Below are 21,541 nucleotides of genomic sequence, written 5' to 3'. Positions count from 1 at the left end.
CAAATACAATCAGAAGCACAAATAAGGGAAAGTTGGAGTGGGGGGAGGGAGAGAGAAAATGAGAATGAGTAATGGGAGGATAAAATAGATGAAATCATATTCACACCTATAATCTGTTCCAGCCCCCAGCTCACATCTTTTGTAAGTAGCTTCGACAGCCTCTCAATGTGGCCAGGGGAATGTTCAGACTCTTCCAATATGACCCTGCTGTTTGTCTCACCGGGCTGTAGTAACTGTTTGCATAGCATGTAAATAAATAGAAAACTCGCTTGATTCTTTTCCATAACTATACTAGCAAAAAAGAAAGTTAATGAAGGACACGCAAAGGAGTGTGGTGTGTTGAATAAAACACTTTCCCCAGGAACTGAAAGACGCCTCTGCATTGGAGATGCAGCAGCTTATCACTAATTCAGAATCTCCCTCCAGCCTCAGACTTTTGTCTTTCTTCTTCCTGGAAGCCGTACTTTCAAGGCAATGGCTTTGCTTTGTAGGTGCTGTGCTCTGGCCGGCTGGAGCTCAGAGGAAAAGGAATGAGAGTTCATTAGGGATATTTCATAGTCCCTCAGATCGCAGGGCCTCTGTCTCATCTTCACAGATCACACTGCTCACGGAGAGACTTTCTTTATTTTATTAGTTATCCTTGTACGGCCAGACGTCTACAAAGAGAGCTCCTGCTCGCTGCCATTCACATCCATGGGATGTGAGCACAATTCAAAGTCTGTCCTGTGCTGTTGTGCATTCACCATTTGCAAATCAGCTTATTGTATTCTAAAAACCCCACATTTTCTTGAAAATGCACCATTTGAAGATGAAACTCTTATTCTAACAAAAGCATATTACAAAAAGGAAAAATAAAAAAAAAAGAAAGAGATGAGAGAGAAAGCAGGAAGTGGGAAAGGAACAAAGAAAACAAAGACCAATGGACAAAGAATGATCAGGTAGGATTATATTTTCAAATCCAGACAGCTGACCTATGAAAGTCAAGTCTTGTTTGAGGTTTTAATTTCCTTCTAGGAATTTCTTTCTTTTCAGAAACCACTCCTCAAAACCAATCAGCATTGCTAATGTATTGGTCTCTTTCCAGCCTTGAGAAGTCAAACTGAGAAAACATGATTAGCGCTGTGGACAATCAAGAGATCAGAGACAGAGTGGCCCCTCTGGCTCTCACCTTTTTGGATGTGGACCCTAGATTATAGCACATTCTTCTAATTCTAAGGTCTATTTTGAACCTATTGCTTTATTCTTAGAAATCCATGGCCATTAATGATTTTATCTCTGAAATCTATGATTCCAGGTGGCCATTTGCTGTTTTAACATGTTGAAAGAGAACATGCTTAGCATTATTTCATAGGAGCTATACAATTTTTGGATCCATAGAGGAATTCATCTAATTTCCTACTGATAAAATAAAACTCCCAAAGCTTCAAAGAATGTCAGGATGAAAAAATGGGCTGAATTCTCCAATTCAAAAACGTCTCTCTGCCCAGATACAGTATGTATTCCATTCATCTCCATTAAATCCCATTCTCGCTAGGCCCAAGCTGATCTTTAGGCCAGGGAGGCTGGCCTAGGAATGCAGAAGCTGGTTACCTATACTTCGCTGCATGAAAAGGACTTTTCCAAATTTGAGCCACCCTCTTTGGCTTTTGTTTCTTTGTCTGAATGGTTGGCAACTCTACATTCATATCCTTGGTTAGTATGAGGATGCATACTAACTGCACTCAAAAGTAGAAACATGCACGACTTTCAAAAAATATTTTGGAATTTAAAGGGCATTTATTCAAAGCAGCAGCACTGTTTTTAACTAAGGTTCAGGGGCTTTCCTTTTCCCCAGGCCACTAAAGCAATACGAAAGAGCTTTTACATTGTACCAGACCTCCCTGGGTTGCATAAAATCAACAAGTACTCCTGTGTGCCTGCCAGGGCTGGACTGCACAGTGCCAGGGAGCCCCGTCAACACAATGTGAACAATGCCCGCAGAGTCTGCAGTGGTAGTGGGTGCCTACTATGTGCAAGGAATTGGAATAGGTTTTATGGAAATAAAGGTGGCCCAGTCCTTGACCTCAAGTCGTTTTTAGACTCTGAATGGGAAGGCATGCCATATGGATGTATAAAATAAAACAATACTTTAAGAGCTAAATTAAAATATATTAGACTATAACATATGTCACAAAACACCAGGGAATTCATTGTTAAATATTTTCAAAAACAATGAGTGGCTATGCATCTATGAGCAAAACATGCCCCAGCCACTTGGGCACCGCAGGTGAGCATATTGGTGTCACACTCCAGTTCTAATATGTTGCTCCATTTTCATTTCAGTTCTGCTCCTTATTCTGTAATATTTTTTTCTCTTTACTCATTTGTACCTTGAGAGCCCGATCTTAGACTCTGAGCTTTAATAGTCTACATTTCCAATTCTGTTAGTTTTCTCTGCAGCCAAATGTGCTTACAGTCTTGTTCACCCAGCCTTAATAAAAAGGATGTTTGCACAGCAGGGAGGCACATTCTCATTTATCTTGGACCAGAAATGTGAATAATGAAATGGCCTGATGGCCATTATCTTAACCCTATGTGACTGCAAATATTTTGAAGTAGTGGAGGAGACAGTCGGACCACGAAGCCCACATTAAAGTTTGTTTTTCTCAGTTATAGACTGCAGATTAAGTCCCCAGTCACCTTTCTTACATAAGACTTTTTTTTTTTTATTTTGCAACAAATAAATATAAGATTATTTTGTGTTCAACAAAAAAAGTCACCTAACTTGAGAGACTGCAAAACTATGAGTTCAGAATTCTCAGTGGGAGTTACTTGACATATTATTTTTTAAAAGTCCACCCGCCCTATTGAAGAGAAACATTAAACAGTGTGACAGGGCTCCTCTGTTATGCTGTCCTAGCCATCCTGAGGAAGGATGTCAAGCCACCGAAAGCTCTTTCTATTATTTCAAGTGACAGGATTTTCATATTAAATTTGCTACAAACAAAATTTTAAACATTAATAAAATGAAAAGATGACTCTATTGGTCTACTCCTCAAAGCATATATGAGCAATTCTAAGACTTTGATAAGAAATTCTTTGAGAGTAGTATAAGAAGCAATCACACACACACACACACACACACACACACACACACATCACTGAAGAATAGTAAATGTTTGTAAGCATACTATAATCAACAAAGCATAATCACCAAGTATCTTTAATTAAATGCTCTCTCTAATAACTACATCCTCCCTTAGGGAAGAGCTTGCCAGTGATTTTGAATAGGCACATGAGTTTAGTTGATCAATGGCAAGGACCAGCTTCTCTCTATACCATTCTAAATTAATAGGTTGGGCACAAAATAATCTAACAACTTACATTTCTTAGATATCTGCATGTATCTAACACAGAAGGAAAAGAGAGAGAGAGACAACCTCTGCCCACTGGTATTCTTGAGAGGTGATAAAACAATATGTAAAAAGTCTACAAGGAACCCTGATAATACAATGCTAAGTAAAGGAAAGGCAGAAGTGTAAACTGGGAGGCTACTTAGCAATGGCAAAATTAGGGGGGCAGTTTTCACCGAGGAGCTATAGCTTGATAAGAGATTTGAAGAATTTTACCTCTCTAGAGGTACAATTGTGGACTAAGTCAAAGTGTGCGAACAGTGTCTCTCTGGGTTGTTTTCTACCAGGAGCACTGCTGAAACACCAAATTCTCATCAGACATCTTGGTTGTTGGATGGATCACCATTTTGGAACAGGGGCGACTTGGGGTCTCCTGGTCTCACATGTCCCACAAAGGAATTCTCGTCCCCTCCACTCAGGGGACCCCCGGCTCCTTTCCTGGGACTCTGGGTGGTGGATGTCACTCTTTCAGGAGGTTCCACACTCCCCCTAACCCCCTAAACTTTAATGTCATTATAGCCATTCCATAGTTCTCTGCTCTAAAGGCAAATCTGGCCAGAATTGTTATAATCCAAGTACAGTACTCCCCTCCTAGCCATGGTTTCTCTTTCTGAGGTTTCAATTACCCACGGTCAACTACAATTCAAAACATTAAATAAAAATTCCAGAAATAAACAATTCATACATTTTAAATTTGTGCCACTATGAGTATTGTGATGTAATCTCATGCTGTCCTGCTTCGTTCTACACAGGATGTGAATCATGCCTCTGTCCAGTGTAGCCGGCTCAGTTATCAGATTGACTGCCACAATATCACAGTGCTTGTGTCCAAGTAACCCTTGTCTTACTTAATAATGACCCCAAAAGCTCAAGACTAGTGAATTGGAATATGCCAAAGAGAAACCACTGGGGGTCTTGAAACATATTCCCCACAGATAAAAAGAGGGGGCTATTGTAAAAACTGTTGAAGTAGAGAATCAAGGTAAGGAGTTGAAGTCAATCTGAGAAGAATGAAAGAAAACAAAATCTCAAAAATGATCATTAAAGTGGACGTGGAGATTCCGGGATTCTGTATGCCTACCCAGTCCCCCATGGAGGTTCCTGTCACTCTTCTGTGGTGTTTTATGGAGAACCAGTAACCCAAACTTAAAGACCAATCTGTTGAGCTGACCCTTGTTGGTCTGAGTAGTGGGAGCTGGTGGTCAGCACAGATGGTCTGAAGGTCCCCTGTCTAATGAGTAGTGGCTACCTTAGTAACCCCAGACTCCAAAAGCCACATGCCAGAATTCCTGTTACATATTGAGTGTTTAGGAATATTTGATGAAACAATGAAAGAATGCTCTGAAAGAATTGAATACTTTCCACACAGAGATATTATGGGGGGAAAAGACAAAACAAAACAAAAACATGTGGTCTGAATAGTTATCCCAGGCTCAAGACAAACACCCCACTCTGATGGTTCAAAGGTTATCTTTTTACACCCCTTTTATGTATCCGGGCGTTTAATGAGCTACAGAAAAGCTGCAGCAACAGATGCTGTTCCCATGGGATTTCTGGACTCTACTTGGCCACTGTTCACCTCAGCAGCCAGGCATTTGGACAATGTCTCAGGACAGCAAGCTTGGCACTGAAACTTCTGTAGCGCTCTTTCTGCTGTGCACCGAGGCTGAAGTCCCAAGGCCAGCGAGGAGCGGTTTCTCACACTTGCTCCTTGTTTCTCAGCCTCCCTCCTGGGAGGGAGGACATTTGTTAACCATTAGGAAGACAGAGGCTTTGAACTGTGCCTCTCACCCCCAGTGGACGGTGGGCTTGGAGCCCTGGCAGCATGAAGTCCAGAGTACTGTGCGCTTCCTCTCTCCCGCCCTCCGTGGAGAATGCGGCTGGCCCACAGCTGAGAAAAAGGAAACAAACACACTTGGCTAGTTTGCTGCCAGGGCCTTAACGTGCTACAAAGCAAACCCCGTGGCTTTCCTCCCAAAGGTGAGAGGAGCAGGCTGCAGGTGTTTCAACCAGCCCGAGTTTCCTGGCCCTGTGATGTCTAGTTAAGGCTGTTGCTGAACTAGATGCTCTGCAGAGAACAACATTGAAAAAGGAGAATTCCACCCCCCCCCCCCGAATTTTTCTGGCTTGATTAAAAATAAAATTTCAAATAAATTTTGGTTTGTTAAAGATATTTTTACTTTATTTCATGTTATTAAGTTTTTATCTTATTAAATATCTTGATTAAAACACATTTTCTTTTATTAAAAACTAGAGGCCCGGTGCACAAAAATTTGTGCACTCGGGGGGAAGGGGTGGTCCCTCAGCCTGGCCTGTGCCCTCTCGCAGTCTGGGACCCCTCGGGAGATAATGCCCTGCTGGCTTAGGCCTGGTCCCAGGTGGCAGAGGGCAGGCCCAATCCCTAGGTGCAGCCCCTGGTCGGGCTCAGAGCAGGGCCGATTGGGGAGTTGGGGCGCCGCCCCCTGTCATGCACAGAGCAGGGCGGATCGGGAGGTTGCGATGCCACCCCCAGTCACACTCAGGGTAGGGCCGATTGGGGGGTTGGGGCACCGCCCCATGTCACACTCAAGGCAGGGTTGATGGGGAGGTTGCGGCGCCACCCCCTGTCACGCACAGAACAGGGCCAATCCGGGGGTTGGGGCGCTGCCCCCTGTCACACACAGAGCAGGGTCGATCAGGGGGTTGGGGAGCTCCTCCCTGTCACACACAGAGCAGGGTCAATCAGGGGGTTGGGGAGCTCCCCCAGTCACTCAGAGAGTAGGGCTGATAGGGGAGTTGGGGCGCCGCCCCCTGTCACACACAGAGCAGGGCGGATCAGGGGGTTGGGATGCCGCCACTGTCACACTCAGGGCAGGGCCGATGGGGAGGTTATGGCTCTACCCCATCACACACAGAGCAGGGCCCGTGAGGGGAGGGGGTTGTGGCGCCGCCCTCTATCACCCACCGAACAGGGCCGATCAGGGGGTTGGGGCGCCGCCACTCTCACACTCAGGGCAGGGCCGATGGGGAGGTTATGGCTCTACCCAGTCACACACAGAGCAGGGCCCGTGAGGGTGGGGGGGTGGGTTGGGGCGCTGCACCCTGTCACACACAGAGCCGCAGGGCGATCAGAGGTTGGGGAGCTCCCCCGTATCAAGCACAGAGCAGGGCTGATCAAGAGGTTGGGGCGCTTTCCCCTGTCACAAACAGAGCAGGGTGGATAGGGAGGTTGTGGCCCCGGCCCCTGTCACACACAGAGCTGCAGGGCGATCAGGGGGTTTGGGCGCTGCCCCCTGTAACGCTGATCCCGGTGCTGGGAGGCCTCTCGGCTCCACTGATCCCGGTGCTGAGAGGCATATTACCCTTTTACTATATAGGGTAGAGGCCTGGTGCATGGGTGGGGCTGGCTGGTTTGCCCTGAAGGGTGTCCTGGATCAGGGTGGGGGTCCCCACTGGGGTACCTGGCCATCCTGGGTGAGGGGATTATGGCTGTTTGCAGCTGGTCACTCACCATTCAGGGTGGGGGTCCCCACTGGGGTGCTTGGCCAGCCTGGGTGAGGGGATGATGGATGTTTGCAGCTGGTCACACACCTTTCAGGGTAGGGGTCCCCACTGGGGTGCCTGGCCAGTCTGGGTGAGGGGCTGAGGGCTGTTTTCAGGCTGGCGGGTGATGGAAGCTCCCAACTGCTCCTTTTTTTCTTTTTCTTTTTTTAATTCTGGGCCAGCTTTAGCTCTTAGGCTCCAGCTCTTCGGCCTCCGCTGCTGAAAGTAGGTATCTGGTTTGTTTCGGTTCGAAACAGTGTATAACTCCAGCTCTGACTCCAGCTCTGAGATCCCAGCTCGCTGAAAGCTGGTTTCTCGGTTTTTTTTTTAGCTTCTATATTTGTTAAAATGTTTCAAACTGCAGGCTCAGAGGCCTGCAAGGCAGGTGGGGAACGTTGGTTTCCTCCATCACTGAAGCAAGCAAGCCTCATCTTAGTTTCAAGCTGCCTGGCTGCCGGCCGCCATCTTGGCTGACAGTTAATTTGCATATCACCCTGATTAGCCAATGGGAAGGGTAGCGGTCATACGCCAATTACTATGTTTCTCTTTTATTAGATAGGATAATATCCTTAGTCTAGTTAATCGTCTTCTAGGCAACAGTGAAGAAAATTGAGATGCTTAACAAAGGTTGGGTAATATCAGGATGAGTCAAGGGCTCAAAATGCAAGTCAGGTCATGGCAGCTACTTCGCATTCTCAGGGCTCTCTTTCACCTGTTTCTTGGCTCAGGTGGCTGTCCTTTGATCTATGAGGCGGGGCAATGCAGAGTCAATCTCTTCACCATAGGAACGTCTGCAGGATATGGCTGGCTCCTCCCTTTAACTTAGCTCAGTGCTCTTATTCCTTAGTATGTTGTGCAGGGCACACCCTGTTTAGAAATGGAATGAGGAAGCTGAGGCTCCTAATTTGAAAGACAAGGGGTGGGGCAACAGGGAGGTGAGAGTGTGGGTTTCCAGGAGCTCAGCCTGGCCATGAAGCAGCTCAGTGGCATGGCCTTTCTGCCTGGTTACCCGTTCTAAGAATGCCAGAGGGAAGAGCTGGGGCCCAACAGCCTGCAGGTTGAACTAGTCTTTCGAGAGAGGCTGAAGCACATGTGGCATCTCCTGCCAAGTAGGAGAAAAACTTTATTGGAAAGATTCAAATAATGACTTTAGGAAAAAAACAAAAAACTTGAAAGTAACTGCAGTGCCTACACTAAAATAAAGACCCTCTCAAAAACTGGTAGAATCTGAGACTGTCCAGGCCAACCTCATAGAGATGTTGTTCTCAGAAGATGAAGATTGGATGATGGCCATTGTGCCTTGATTTCCTGATTTGCTCTAGTATAAAACAAACTGCATGCTTACTTTGAATTATTGTTAATAATAAACAAATAAATAAATAAATAGGAAGTTAAAGATTGTCATATGTCTAAACAACAGAGAGTGCTATTAAAATGCTTATGAGCCCTCAAAGTAAGTACTTCAAAGAGACTTCTGAACTTAGGTGAACTTTGTCATGAGGAGGTCAGATGTGTGGACAGAGACCCCCCTTAGGGAGGCATGGACACCACACACAAACTTAACTGTCCTCTGTACATACATCACTTATTCCCACCCCTACTTAGGGCACATTTTTGACTGACCTTGTGCAAATTACAGCTGCCAGCATATGTGGCCGCGGACATTGGGAGGTGGTAACCTGAGGAGAACAGGAACTCCTCTAATAACCACTAATTACAGACATCAAACGAGCTGAAACCAATTCCTTCTCTCTCCTTGGTTGGTATTCCTGGGGTTTAAAAGGCACACAAAGCACTTCCTTCCACAAATATAACCAGGGCACTAGTAAATGCATAGCACTTATACTGATAAACAATGTTTATAAGTGTGCCAATCAAATTAAAAAATAAAATGCTAACAGTGCTGTAGTTGTTAACTGTCATTTTATCCTCAAAGCTGTTACAGTCATGGTCCTGAGATCACAGCTTGAGGCTGGAAGGGGTCAGGACCACCTCAGAAGCTGCCCCCTGGCCTGGTGTCACATGGTTCCCATAGGCCTGTAGTTCTGGTATTGGAAACAGCATGCAGGTCCCCAATTACTCACACCTGGTGACAAGTGAACCATGACAAAGCAACATACCCACCCTGATCTACTGAGAGACAAACCAACCCCACCACCGTCAGCAACCACCACAGCCTGACTCACCCTCTCGGAGGCTCTGGGGGACAAGTCAGGTCCCATGGACAGCATCTGCCATTGCCCTCCTTCAGAGCTCCTGGAATATCCAACTCTAGAATCTTCCAGATTTTTTTTCTTCTGGCTGCAATGAGAACTCTATTAAAATCATCTTTAACTTCCCCTCAGGCTCTCTAGATAGAACTTGCTGATGTTCAAGTGCTGATTCATGATTCAGGGAGAGAGAGCTATGGTATCCTGGTTTATGTCACAGTTGTCATTGTACTATATTAAATGAATAACCTGTAGATGTATTTGGCCTACACAACCTACCCAGTGTTTTAATTTGAATTAATGTTCAATGTTTTTAAAAAAAAGTCAGAATATGTCCCATAAAATCAATTTATGGTTTCTCTCAAAAATGTTAAATATTTGGCAACACTGGGCCTGCATTCTTGCATGGTGCCAATCAGCTGGAATCTATTTGACTCTTTGCACTGGGTCTGCATCCTGTCCTCTAGATCACCATGTCTTCTCTGTGCCCCAAAGTAAGGCTGGTGCTAAGGTGGAGTGAGTGAAGCAATGTGACACCTTCACCTTCATTTCCATCATCTGCCTGGCTTCTACATGAATTTGAACTATGATTCTTGCTCTACACCAGGGATGGGGAACATCCAGTCCGCGGGCTGTATAAAGCCAGCAAAATCATTTGGTCTGGTCCTGTCAAGGCATTAGGGGTGAATCAAGTAAATGTTTGGTCAAATGTAGCAGGCTAAATTTTAAGTGGATAATTTTGTATGGCCCGAAAATGATGCTATCAATATCCAAATGGCCTTTGGCAAAAAAAAGATTCCTCACCCCTGCTAAGCCATTCAGTCTTCTTCATATACCATTACCTATTGTCCTGCTGCCCATGAGAGCCAGCCTGGAAATACAGCCTTGGTGTCCTGCTCCACAGAACATCTCCCAGTTTGACTGCCAGAGAGGGTATAGTCTCAGGGTGGCATTGGTAGTCTTGTATCTCTTATTTTCTAACAATATCCATGAGAAGTCTTTGAGAAGAAATGGCATACTAGTCATTACTTGTTCATGAAGAATCTAGATTTGGGTATCCAGTAAATTTGGCAGAAACTAAATTTTTTATGTTTATGTGCCTAGAGAGATTGACCAATTGTGTGCAGATGAAGACCCTGGATCATAAATAGAAATTCCTTAATTCCTTCAGATGAAAAAGGTTGCTCTAAGCTTCATAAGTAATTTAAAAAATCAGTGACAGAGTTACTCTGACAAATACAGCTTCTGAGACACAGCAGGAGAGCAAGACAGAGTGAGTCTGGTTCCTTCCATAATCAGTGTGTGTGTGTGGAGGTGGGGCAGGGAGTTCAGAGCAAGGAGGGGCCTCTGGGGAAGTGTGATTCACAGAGGGGGCATCTCAGCCCAAGGATGAGCAGGATCTGAACATATGGAAGCAAAGGGAGTAGTTTTTGGTATCAAAGTAACAGTCTGGAAAAAAGCATGGAAGGGGGAAATGTGGGTAATATACTAATAAAGAGAATAGCTCAGTGTGCCTGGAGTGTAGCTTACGTTCTCATGCTTAAAAATCATCAACAATTTAAATTTAAAGATTCCTGGGTCTACCTTCAGGCACCTATCCTTTATAAAATTAAATTTATTGTGGTGGTATTCATTAATAACATTAGATAAGCTTCAAGTCTACAATTCTATACATTTGTATATTGCATTATGTGGTCACCACCCAACGTTTAGTTTCCTTCTGTCACCATATATTTGACCCCTTTTACCTTCTTCAATGCCCCCTTCCCCTTTGGTCACCACCATATTGTTGTCAGAATCACCATTACAAGTGATTCTGTTGTGAAGGGACTACAGTCTACAGTTTGAGAAAAACTCACATTGTGTGTATTGTGGGTAGATATGAGAGAGGTGTTAGGGCCTGAGTTACAGACAGAATTGACTTCAGGCCACTAAGTTTATAATTTTCCTGTGTTCAACAAAGAGCTACTTTTCCTGGCAGTTTAGTATTGGATATTTTGATAAGGGAGATAAATACTTTAAAGATGCCATCCAAGTTTGGATTCTGGGAGGCCGGTAACGAGAGAGAGAGATAAAGATAGACATAGAGAAGAGAGAGAGAGAGAGAGAGAGAGAGAGAGAGAGAGAGAGAGAGAGAGAGAGAGAAAGAGAGAGAGAGAGAGGCTGGGAATGGTCCTTGATTTCGCTTTTGCCTTTAGGCTGAGTTAGCATCTATTTTCCTTGAATTGCCTCTAACACCATGTGCCATGGTCGAGATCCCCCTTGTGCTAGGCACACAAACCTTGCAGTCAGTTCTTCATTTGTGACATGGAGATGAAAATGATATCTTTTCTGATCTGTTGAGGATCTAAATTGGGTAAAATATCTGCATTTCTGTAAGAAATTCTTTTCCTTGGGGGAGGAAAGTTCCTAGCTTGGCTCAATGGATGCTAGTACATCTATGCCACCATTTACCTGTGTTTGCAGAATGTGCAATGATAATGCTCATTATCAAACACTAAGAGAAAAAATAAACTTGATACAAAATTGTATATCTATATTAATTATAATTACTGCATTATACACTATGTAGGAACTATAGCTGTATCTTAACAGTGGTTTTCTCTAGTGGCGAGATTGTACATAAATTTATTTATTCCTTGATTTTCAAAATTTTTTCTTGAACATGCATTTGTAATCAGAAAAAAACTTTTTTATTCAGTCGCAGACCCTAAAGCCATTCAGAAATCAGTGAAGTTGGGGAGCAGTATACCTTTCTATGACCCCATTCTCGTTTTATTTCAACTTTTCCCACTTGAACACAGACCCATTTTCTCAATTGATTGTGTATGTGCAGTTTAGATAGAGTCCTCAGGGAAAAGGAAAAGAAAAATATTGAAATATGTGCCTTGAGTTTGTGGAGACTAAGTCAATATATCTCAATTGAACCAGGAATCCTCCCAATATTCACATTGGATTTGCTTCCAAATGTTTGCCTTTTTAATTGATTGTAGGTAAGTTGGGAGGGACACAGCACTTGAGCACAATAAACACCGAGGATGCTAACATTTATAGAAAGAAATAGAAGGGTATTTTGTAGGAAAAGGCAAATTTTAGTTCCAAAAGAGGGACATACACTTGTTTCTAATTTTTCTGATTTTTTTTTTTTTTTAGGAAGATGGGAGGGGTGAAAGGCAGAGATGAGACCTGAGGTGTGACTTGTGTTGCATGCTGGACTTCAGAAGTGGAGCCTCCAGGATGTTTAACATGCTGCTCACAGTTTGAAGCCAGAGCAAGATCAAACTGCATAAAAGCTATGACTTATGAATGTCAGTGTAGCAGACTTCTAAGGCCTGGAAATTAACCAGATGAGGTCTGTGTCTTCATTATCTAAGTTACTGAAATGATTAGAATGAAGGACGGAGACCATTTGGGCCATAAAGTACAGCTAATATATATTTCAGAAGGTGGGAATCATGACCATCCAAACTGGATTTCCAATTTACTGATTACATACTCAAAAAAATCCCAGGCCAGTGTTATAAGAGACAAAAGGATCCCTTCATGTGTAGTCCTACCTCTTTTTGTTTAGAAGACTGTGAGAGAGAAGGGAAATCAGGGTTGGATAACAAAGAGAAAATGTAGCGATGCAGGAGCATGATAGCAGTCTACTTTCTGTTAATAGGTTTCCAATGTAAATTGCAGAGTTGAATTTCAAACAATTGCCAAGAGAATACAAAAGTGTATAAAGTAATCTAAAGATGGAAGCCTGGTGTCCCTTTAGACTTTCATTCCAACTTTACACTTTTTCACCTGAACTTATTATAGGAAAACAAATAAAAAATATGTATGAACATGATCTAGAAGAGTTAAAATATTTGTGTATTTGTTGAAATTAGTCCCCAATTTTCTTCCAGTCTTCACAAGAATGCTTTTACAAGAAAGCATTTTTTCAAAAGCCATTTATTTTCATACTAAAGCAAAAATAAGAACTAAGCTCTTTAAATATCTGTCATCTGGAATGTTTGATGATTGAAGTCTTAATGCCTGTTTTGCTTTTGATTTTATTTTTGGAGGTAAAAGATAGGTTGGGTTGATTCAAATTAAAAATTATTTTAGTTTTTTTAGTTTTTCACTTCATTGGCTGGCATAGGACTAATATAATTATTTATTTAACAACTTTTTAAAAATGATCATACTTATCTATCAGAAGAATAAACCTGTGTATATATATAAAACAGGAAAAAAAAAACTATACCAATATATTTCTTGCTGGTTTGTTTTCTTTTTGTTTTGATATATTAATAATACCATTTAAAAATACTTAGCTTCTACTCATTTCATTTCAATAGTCTCTTATTTATCAAAACACTAGAGGCCCGGTGCACAAAAATTTGTGCACTCGGGAGGGTCCCTCAGCCCAGCCTGTGCCCTCTCGCAGTCTGGGACCCCTCGGGGAATGACCACCTGCTGGCTTAGGCCTGCTCCCCCAGGGATTGGGCCTAAGCTGGCAGTCAGACATCCTCTGACAGCCCGGGAGCCCTCGGAAGATGTCTACTTGCCAGCGGGGAGCAGGCCTAAACTGCAGTCAGACATCGTTAGTGCTGCTGAGGAAGCGGGAGAGGCTCCCACCCCCACCACTGTACTGGCAGCCGTCAGCCTGGCTTGTGGCTGAGCAGAGCTCCCCCGGTGGGAGCACACTGACAACCAGGGGGCAGCTCCTGCATTGAGCGTCTGCCCCCTGGTGGTCAGTCTGTGTCATAGTGACCAGTGATTCCCAGTAGCTCTGCTGTTAGGGTCAATTTGCATATTACCCTTTTATTATATAGGATAGAGGCCTGGTGCATGGGTGGGGGCCGGCGGTTTGCCCTGAAGGGTGTCCCGGATCAGGGTGGGGGTCCTGCTGGGGTGCCTGGGCAGCCTGGGTGAGGGGCTGAGGGCTGTTTTCAGACTGGCCACACCCCCTTCAGGGTGGGAGTACCTGCTGGGGTGCCTGGCCAGCCTGGGTGAGGAGCTGAGGGCCATTTTCAGGCTGACCACACCCCCTTCAGGGAGCGGGGGTCCTGTTGGGGTGCCTGGCCAGCCTGGGTGAGGGGGTGATGGCTGTTTGCAGGCTGACCAGAGCCCCTTCAGGGTGGGGGTCCCCGCTGGGGTGCCTGGCCAGCCTGGGTGAGGGACTGATGGCTGTTTGCAGGCTGGCCAAGCCCCCCAGCGGGGACCCTTACCCCATGAGGGTCTGGCCAGCCTGGGTGAAGGGCTGATGGCTATTTGCAAGCTAGCCACAGCCCCTTCAGGGTGCGGGTCCCTGCTGGAGTGCCTGGCCACCCTGGGTGAGGGGCTGATGGCTGTTTGCAGGCTGGCCACAGCCCCCAGCCACCCAAGCTTCCAGTGGAGGCTGGCTGGAAGCAGGTATCTGGGATTTATTTAGCTTCTATAATTGAAACCTTGTTGCCTTTTGTGGAGGCCACAGCCTGCCAGAGCAGGCGGGAAGCTTGGCTTCCTCCATTGCCAGGGCAATCAAGCTTCCTCTTTGCTCCAGCTCCATGACTGCTGGCCGCCATCTTGGTTGGGTTAATTTGCATATAGTTGCTCTGATTGGCTGGTGGGCATGGCTTGAGCATAGTGAAGTTACTGTCAATTAGCATCTTTGTCTTTTATTAGTGTAGATTACATTGCTCAACTTAGGCATAAAGTCATAATTTTAGCACCAAACTAGAGGCCTGATGTATGAAATTCATGCAACGGTGGGCCTCCACAGCCCCGGCTGCCTCTCAGCCCCACGACCCTCCCCACCCCCCGCCCACTGGTCATTCTGGAAGGTCATTCCGCAGTCTGGTCTAATTAGCATATTAGCTCTTTATTATATAGGATACTGGTAGCCAGGAAAAATGAATAAAAATATAATAAAGACAAGGTGTAATGCCATGGTTTTCCTTCTATTATGTTTATACTGAATGTTTTTGGGTTTTACAAGTAGACATTCACAGTTTGTTTAGCTGATAAAGAGTATACATATCAATATTTTAAAAGTCCAATACTATGTCAAACTGTAACCATTCCAATGAAAATCTTTTGAAATGGCCATTGTTCTCTATGAACTTATGAACTATCTCTCCCTCAGAACTCTGCTCATATTGAGTGTTGGTAATTTCATCCCTCAAACAGAGCTAGTTGGTGAAAATGATAAGGAATCATTGCATCTCCATGATTCAGTACCGAGAAAGATCTAAGAAGGCAAAATAAAATGTATGATTTTTCTTTTGTTTTTCTCCAGGCTGATTAAGTTAAAAATGTGGAGAATGTGCCGAAGCCAGTTTGGCTCAGTGGATGGAGCGTCGGCCTGCGGACTGAAGGGTCCTGGGTTCAATTCCGGTCAAGGGCATGTACCTGGGTTGCGGGCATATCCCCAGTAGGAGATGTGCAGGAGGCAGCTGATCGATGTTTCTCTCTCATCGATGTTTCTAGCTCTCTATCTCTCTCCCTTCCTCTCTGTAGAAAATCAATAAAATATATTAAAAAAAATGTGGAGAATGTGAAGAGGAATTATCTTTAAGAGAAAAACAAAAATTCAACATAAACCCCAAATCAGATACCAGAAAGTTATTTTTAAATTTTATTTTATTGTTGACAGTATTACAGAAAGTTATTTTTCACTTATTTTTGTTTTATTGAATACTACCTCAAATACATCTTGAAAACACTAATGCAACAGATAAAGTTCATAAGAACACACTTATTTGGAAATCAGCTGTTTCCTCCTCTTATTTTTTTTTAACTTGTCTCTCCCAAGTAAATAACCAAGAGATACTAAAAAAGAAACAATTATTACAACACTCACCTAGTAATGAATAAATTATTTTTGCAATGACCTACCAGGGTTTCTTCCTTCCTGATATTGCAGGGTTTATCCTTTTTAAATCAATTGTCAGTTATTTTCAGTGAAGGGAAGGGAAGAGAGAGGAAGTGAAAAATTAGGCAAATCTCAATCTGAAGGCACTTCAAAGACCCAGCAGGGCCCAGAGGGAGGTCTTTTTAGCCTCTCAGAGCTATTCTCCTCCCACAAATAACCCTGCCTGCTGCCTGTCCTCCATGAAGGACCCCTCCCCATGGATTTTGTTCCTTTTCTTCCTCAGGAGGGGATTGAGTCAAATATACTCTATAGGTTCTACATGAAAGAACTGTTATTCTGCTAATGGTTTTCATTTTACATACTAGAGGCCTGATGCATGAAATTCATGCAAGAGTAGGCCTTCCTTACCCCTGCTGCTGGCACCGGCTTCCCTCTGGCACCCGGGATCCAGGCTTCCCTCCGGCCGCCAGCAGAAACCTGGGACCCGGGCTTCCCTAGCAGCCCCGGCTTCCGCCAGAAAGTCGTCCAGAAGGACGTCCAGAAGAATGTCTGGTCTAATTAGCATATTACACTTTTATTATTATAAATATTGAATCTTCAAAACACTGACATATCTAGTAATGTGCTTTTTAATCAAACAAATAAATAAATTTTAGGCTTTAGATAAAATGTGAACTACAAATCATTGCTACAGATGTGGCAATATAGAATTTTTATTGGAGGTGGTATTATATGCCCTTAACTATTTTGCAATGACATTAAACATGTGCCAGTGAGTTTGAAACCCAAACCATTTTCTCACCAACATAGATGGATGGGATACACAATGAGATAAACTTGATTTCACCCTTTGAAAGGAAGTGATGTGACTATACCTTCTCTTTGCTTTGAGGCTTGAGTGTTAAGGAAGTATATCAATGTTTGTTTTCAGCTGTTTTTCTGCAGCATCCTGCTGTATGTGACATCACTGTCCTGTCTACAATGTGTAGGCTAATGAAGGTTATGAGACCAGAAATGAGCCCCATCTGAGAATAGATCACACATAGTCCTTCCACATGTATTGTCTTTCAATGACATAAAGGCATGAGTCAGTTGATTCATTTGCTTCCTGACCTAACCAATTGTCTGGCTCTCCACATTTAATTCACGGTTCATTTGTGTGACATCATAGATTTCACCTTTACTTGCCAAACATCAGCCTGCACATTTTACTGAAACATTAAGAGGCATTCAAACTCTAGATATTTAGGGACATATAAACAAAATATCTCTTTGAACTCTAATATTACAGCTAAATTTTATGTCTTCATAGCAAAATGTAAATTCTTTGAATGGGGAAACATATATTGTTGGGCCACCTAAGTTCACCAAAGCCCAAGGGCCTGGGAAAGGAAAACCTTAAAATGAAATCATAACTGAAACTGTGTATTTTACTTACTTGATTTACCCTCTTCCTACTTTCCAGAACCATCCCTGCGTTGGCTCAGGAGATGGTAGATTCAGGAACCTGAGACATGATCTCTTCCAACACATTGTCCAGAGGTGGCGACTACAGCAAAGAAAGATGAGAGGCCTTGATTAAAGTTGAATTCAGGTCTAGAAACTTGTCCAGTTCAATCACGGGATTCTGATCAGAGTCCAATGAACTCAGTGCAACCTCACCTTTCAGGGTGGGGGAATGGTGGGGAAGCTGTACCATTTCAAATGAAGAAACGTTTTCTGAAGCACAGGAAAGCATTTCTACAGCCAATTAAACAAATCACCCTTCAGGGGAAGCATATTTTTTTTTTTTTATTAAAGCCTTCCAGCAAACACTATTTCCTAATTAGTTCAAAGAGCATAGTCACAGATGTGAGCCAAAATATGCTGCCTCCTTCAGAAGTTCTATATCAATGGTTAGGATCTCTTTTATTTTATGACTGAGTTTCATGTTATGTGTGGGTTTTTTTTTTATTTTCTTTCCTTTAAGAAGGAGAGACTTACCTGAAAAATTTAAACACAAATACACCCACTGGCAATGCACTGATAGCATAGCAGATGCTTCATACCCGAATATTGTAATACATGCAAGTCCACATTGTTGGTGTTCCAGTTTGTAATACCTTTGACCTACATCCAACCCAAAAAGCTAAATAAAATATGTTTTTTTTTTCCCCTTAGTAGGGTTTCCATATTTAGAAAACAAAAAATACAGGACACCCACTTCAATCTGACTTTCAGATAAATAAAGAATAATAATCTCTTAGTATAAGTATGCTTCATGTAATTTTTGGGACATTCAATTTGAAATTCAAATTTAACTTGACAGCCTATACTTTATCCAGCAACCCTACTTCTGAGAGAATCAGGCCCCATATCTCAGAATTTATAAAAAACTAACAAGCACACACACATACAAATTGCACTTCACACTTCTTGGCAAACTTCCTTAGCTGTGGGAATTGTTAACAGTGGGCTGATCCCTGGGAGAACTGCGGCCAGCCAGGATGTGGGCTCCATCTAGAAAGCCTGGAGGCTTGCACCTTGAGACGGTCTCTGAAATAAAGGTATCAGAGGAAAATGTGCTGACAGAAAATGTTTGCTTGTTCACCTTTTTGCAAGTTCTTCTCTGCTGCCAAGTCCATTTACAAGTCTGCTTACAAGCCCACTTACAAGTCCATTTACAAGACTTAACGCTGGTCTTGGGCTACATTATTGGCCAGTCTATGTCAGAGTTTGCCACAGTACATGTCACAAATTAATTCCATGTGCTATTTGGGGAAGATTCATATTCTCATGTGACTTGTAGACTCTTGGAATTTTAGACCTGGAAAAGCTTTATTATTTATAAAATCATATAATTACTTTATATCACAGATGAGATGGAGAATTGTGCCCAGGGAGCCTAAACAGTTTGTCTGAGGACTCAGAGCAGGAGCAGGGCAGTACCAGGGGTGCTAACTCCAGGTGTAGGTCACTGATCCACCTCTTGTTACAATCAGGTATCAAAATTGGGGTTCCCATGTTTTTTTACTGTGAATGAGCTACAATCCACTTGATTAACATTTTCAACACTAAAGGCCCTCTTGTTCTCTCAATGAATTTGCTAGGTACCCATGTAAATAATAGGAGTGACGGCTACTAGTACTGATTGACAGCAGCTCATGGGCTTCAGCCTCATAAGAGCCTACTCAATTCCTGGCCAGAGTTCTCACTTGTAGTGGGGACTTGAGTAGGGAAGCTCCGAACCCCTCAGAGCATCTCTTTCTTCATCTGTGGGATAGGGTAGCTAAGGTACTTACCTCAAAGAACTGTAAGGGGATGACATAAAATATGCAGGTAGAGTTCTTACTCAGGGCCCGGCACATAGTGAGGCCCCAGTGAATGTTGGCCACTGTTCTAAACCATGGCTATAGAGTTATATCCTGTTTTCCCTGAGCTCATATTCCAATCAAGAACAGCACACATTGGCATGTCTATTTAGAAAGATATAGTTTGAGTGTTTCCTCTTAGATCAAGGCATAATAATCCATGAAATAAACAAAGGATTTGGGTTAATTATTCCACAACACCAGCAAAACAACCCCGTCCACATTATTAGGAGTGTAAGTCAAACTTACAGAGCAGTGGTGTGGGGAGTCAGGTCACATGTTAATAATCTCCTCTCCACTCCTCTGAAGCCTGCAAATGTCGCAGGCTGATTTTATTTGGGTTATTTTAACAACTGTATCCAATTACACCCCTGGCTCATTGAAAGATGATTAAACAAAATTTTGCAAAAACAAAATTACCAAGTCAGCAGAATTCGTTTTTGGCAGTGTCTCATTGCTCACTCTCCAATCTTCTTGCACTGCCCCGCACCCTAAACATCCGGTCCCTCTTTGTAGCTCTCATTCCCCAGCCCTGTCGCCCTCGCACACTCTGACAAAGCACAGGCGCCTAACGACCTCTCCCTACACTTGCCCCTGCATGTGCATTCAGTTTCTCATTTCCTACAGTGACCGATCACATTAGGCATTTTGAAGGGGGAAAAATTGAGCTAATTTAGCCCAAAATGGACCTGATTGATGGTCCAGCTAATTCAGCCAGGTTTTTTTTTTTCTTTTTACTTTTTTAAACAAGAATCTTTTAGCCCCAAATACAGTGGATTTTTCTGAATTGAGGTGTACTTTGAGGTAAGAATGGCTCTATGAGGGAAATTTAAGTCATGTGCCCTCCGGAGTGTAACCCAAGCGTTCCCATGTTCTCTAGGCTTCAGGGATCACTCATCTATTTAATACCAACTGACATGGAATGTGGCCGGTCCTGTTCAGCCATGAAATGTCAACTTTCTCCCCCTTGTATTTCTGCAACTCCTACGGAATGGTGACATGATGGACAAATCCATCCTGGAGGGAGTCATCAGCTCTTGCCCTGATCTGCTGCTCTCAACATCTTGGCTGGATACCTCTTTCTACACCACAATTCTACTCCAGGCTACTGCCATTCTGCCTAATATGGCTAGGCACTAAATATTGACTCAGTATCTTTGAATTTTCCAAAGCACAACAAACATCAGTTTACAGAATTTACTTTTTAAAAAATTATTATAGATTGGGACGGTCAAAAGTGAATTGCAATGCAAAAGAAGAAGACAGAAATGAAAATTCAAAATCACTTACTCATAAAATTCAATCTCATATTCCTTCCAAAAAGATTTCCATGTCTCTTTTAAGCCTCTGCACCCCAGCCTATCTCTCAACTTCAGCCTGACCCCTGTGTTCCAGGTTTCTGCTTATCCACTGATTGTACAGGAATTACAGAACAAACCAGTGAAATATCTGCAAAATTCTTCCCCCAGTTGGTGCTAGACCCAATGGAGTAAGATAGGCTGTGGGTGCAAAGGACATATGAGGCAACCAAGAGAGAAACTGACTTGTGCCGGCTGGATTCTTCTCCAGGGATGTCCTACCTAGGAGAACGAGTTTACTTTTCTCAGAGTGATGCTTCGCTTAGGAAAACAAAAATCTTCCAGGATCCATTTCTGAAAAGCGTTTCAGTGGGGGTGGGGGATTCTTGGGTTGAACTTCTCCTCAGAGGGGCTGTGCACCTCTGTTTCCTTTTATTTCTCCCCTTTTGCATGGTTCTCAGAGACAAGTACACATTCCTCGCTTACTCTTCATTTCACAATTATATACCGAGCACTAATTCTAATGCCAGGTGTGGTACTAGCTGTTGGGGGTGGGAGGATAAAATAACATTCTTGGTCCTTCCTTAATGGAGCTTCAGTTAACAGGGAAGTTAGGCAATAACACAACTAGAAGCAACTCTGAAATATATAAATTGCAACTGCTGTGAAGGAAATAGCCATAATTCTCTGAGAGTCATTGGGGAGCTGTCCTTTAGATGGGGGGCAGGAAAAGGCTTTATGATATTTATGCCAGGTGATATTTAATCTGAGAAAGAATTGTGAAAAAGAACTACCATCTGAAGAGAAGGTATAGATATGGGTGTGAGTGTTCGGGGGAAGAGGGATGAGAGAAAGGAGGGGAAAAGGAAAAGCATTCAAACCAAAGGAATAGCATGTGCAAGAGGTTCTAAGGGCATTTCACAAAACCACAAAACAATTG

This window comes from Myotis myotis, unplaced genomic scaffold (genome assembly GCF_014108235.1).
Source record: "Myotis myotis isolate mMyoMyo1 unplaced genomic scaffold, mMyoMyo1.p scaffold_m19_p_8, whole genome shotgun sequence".
Taxonomy (NCBI): Eukaryota; Metazoa; Chordata; class Mammalia; order Chiroptera; family Vespertilionidae; genus Myotis; species Myotis myotis.
Note: the sequence above shows the minus strand (reverse complement) of the source record.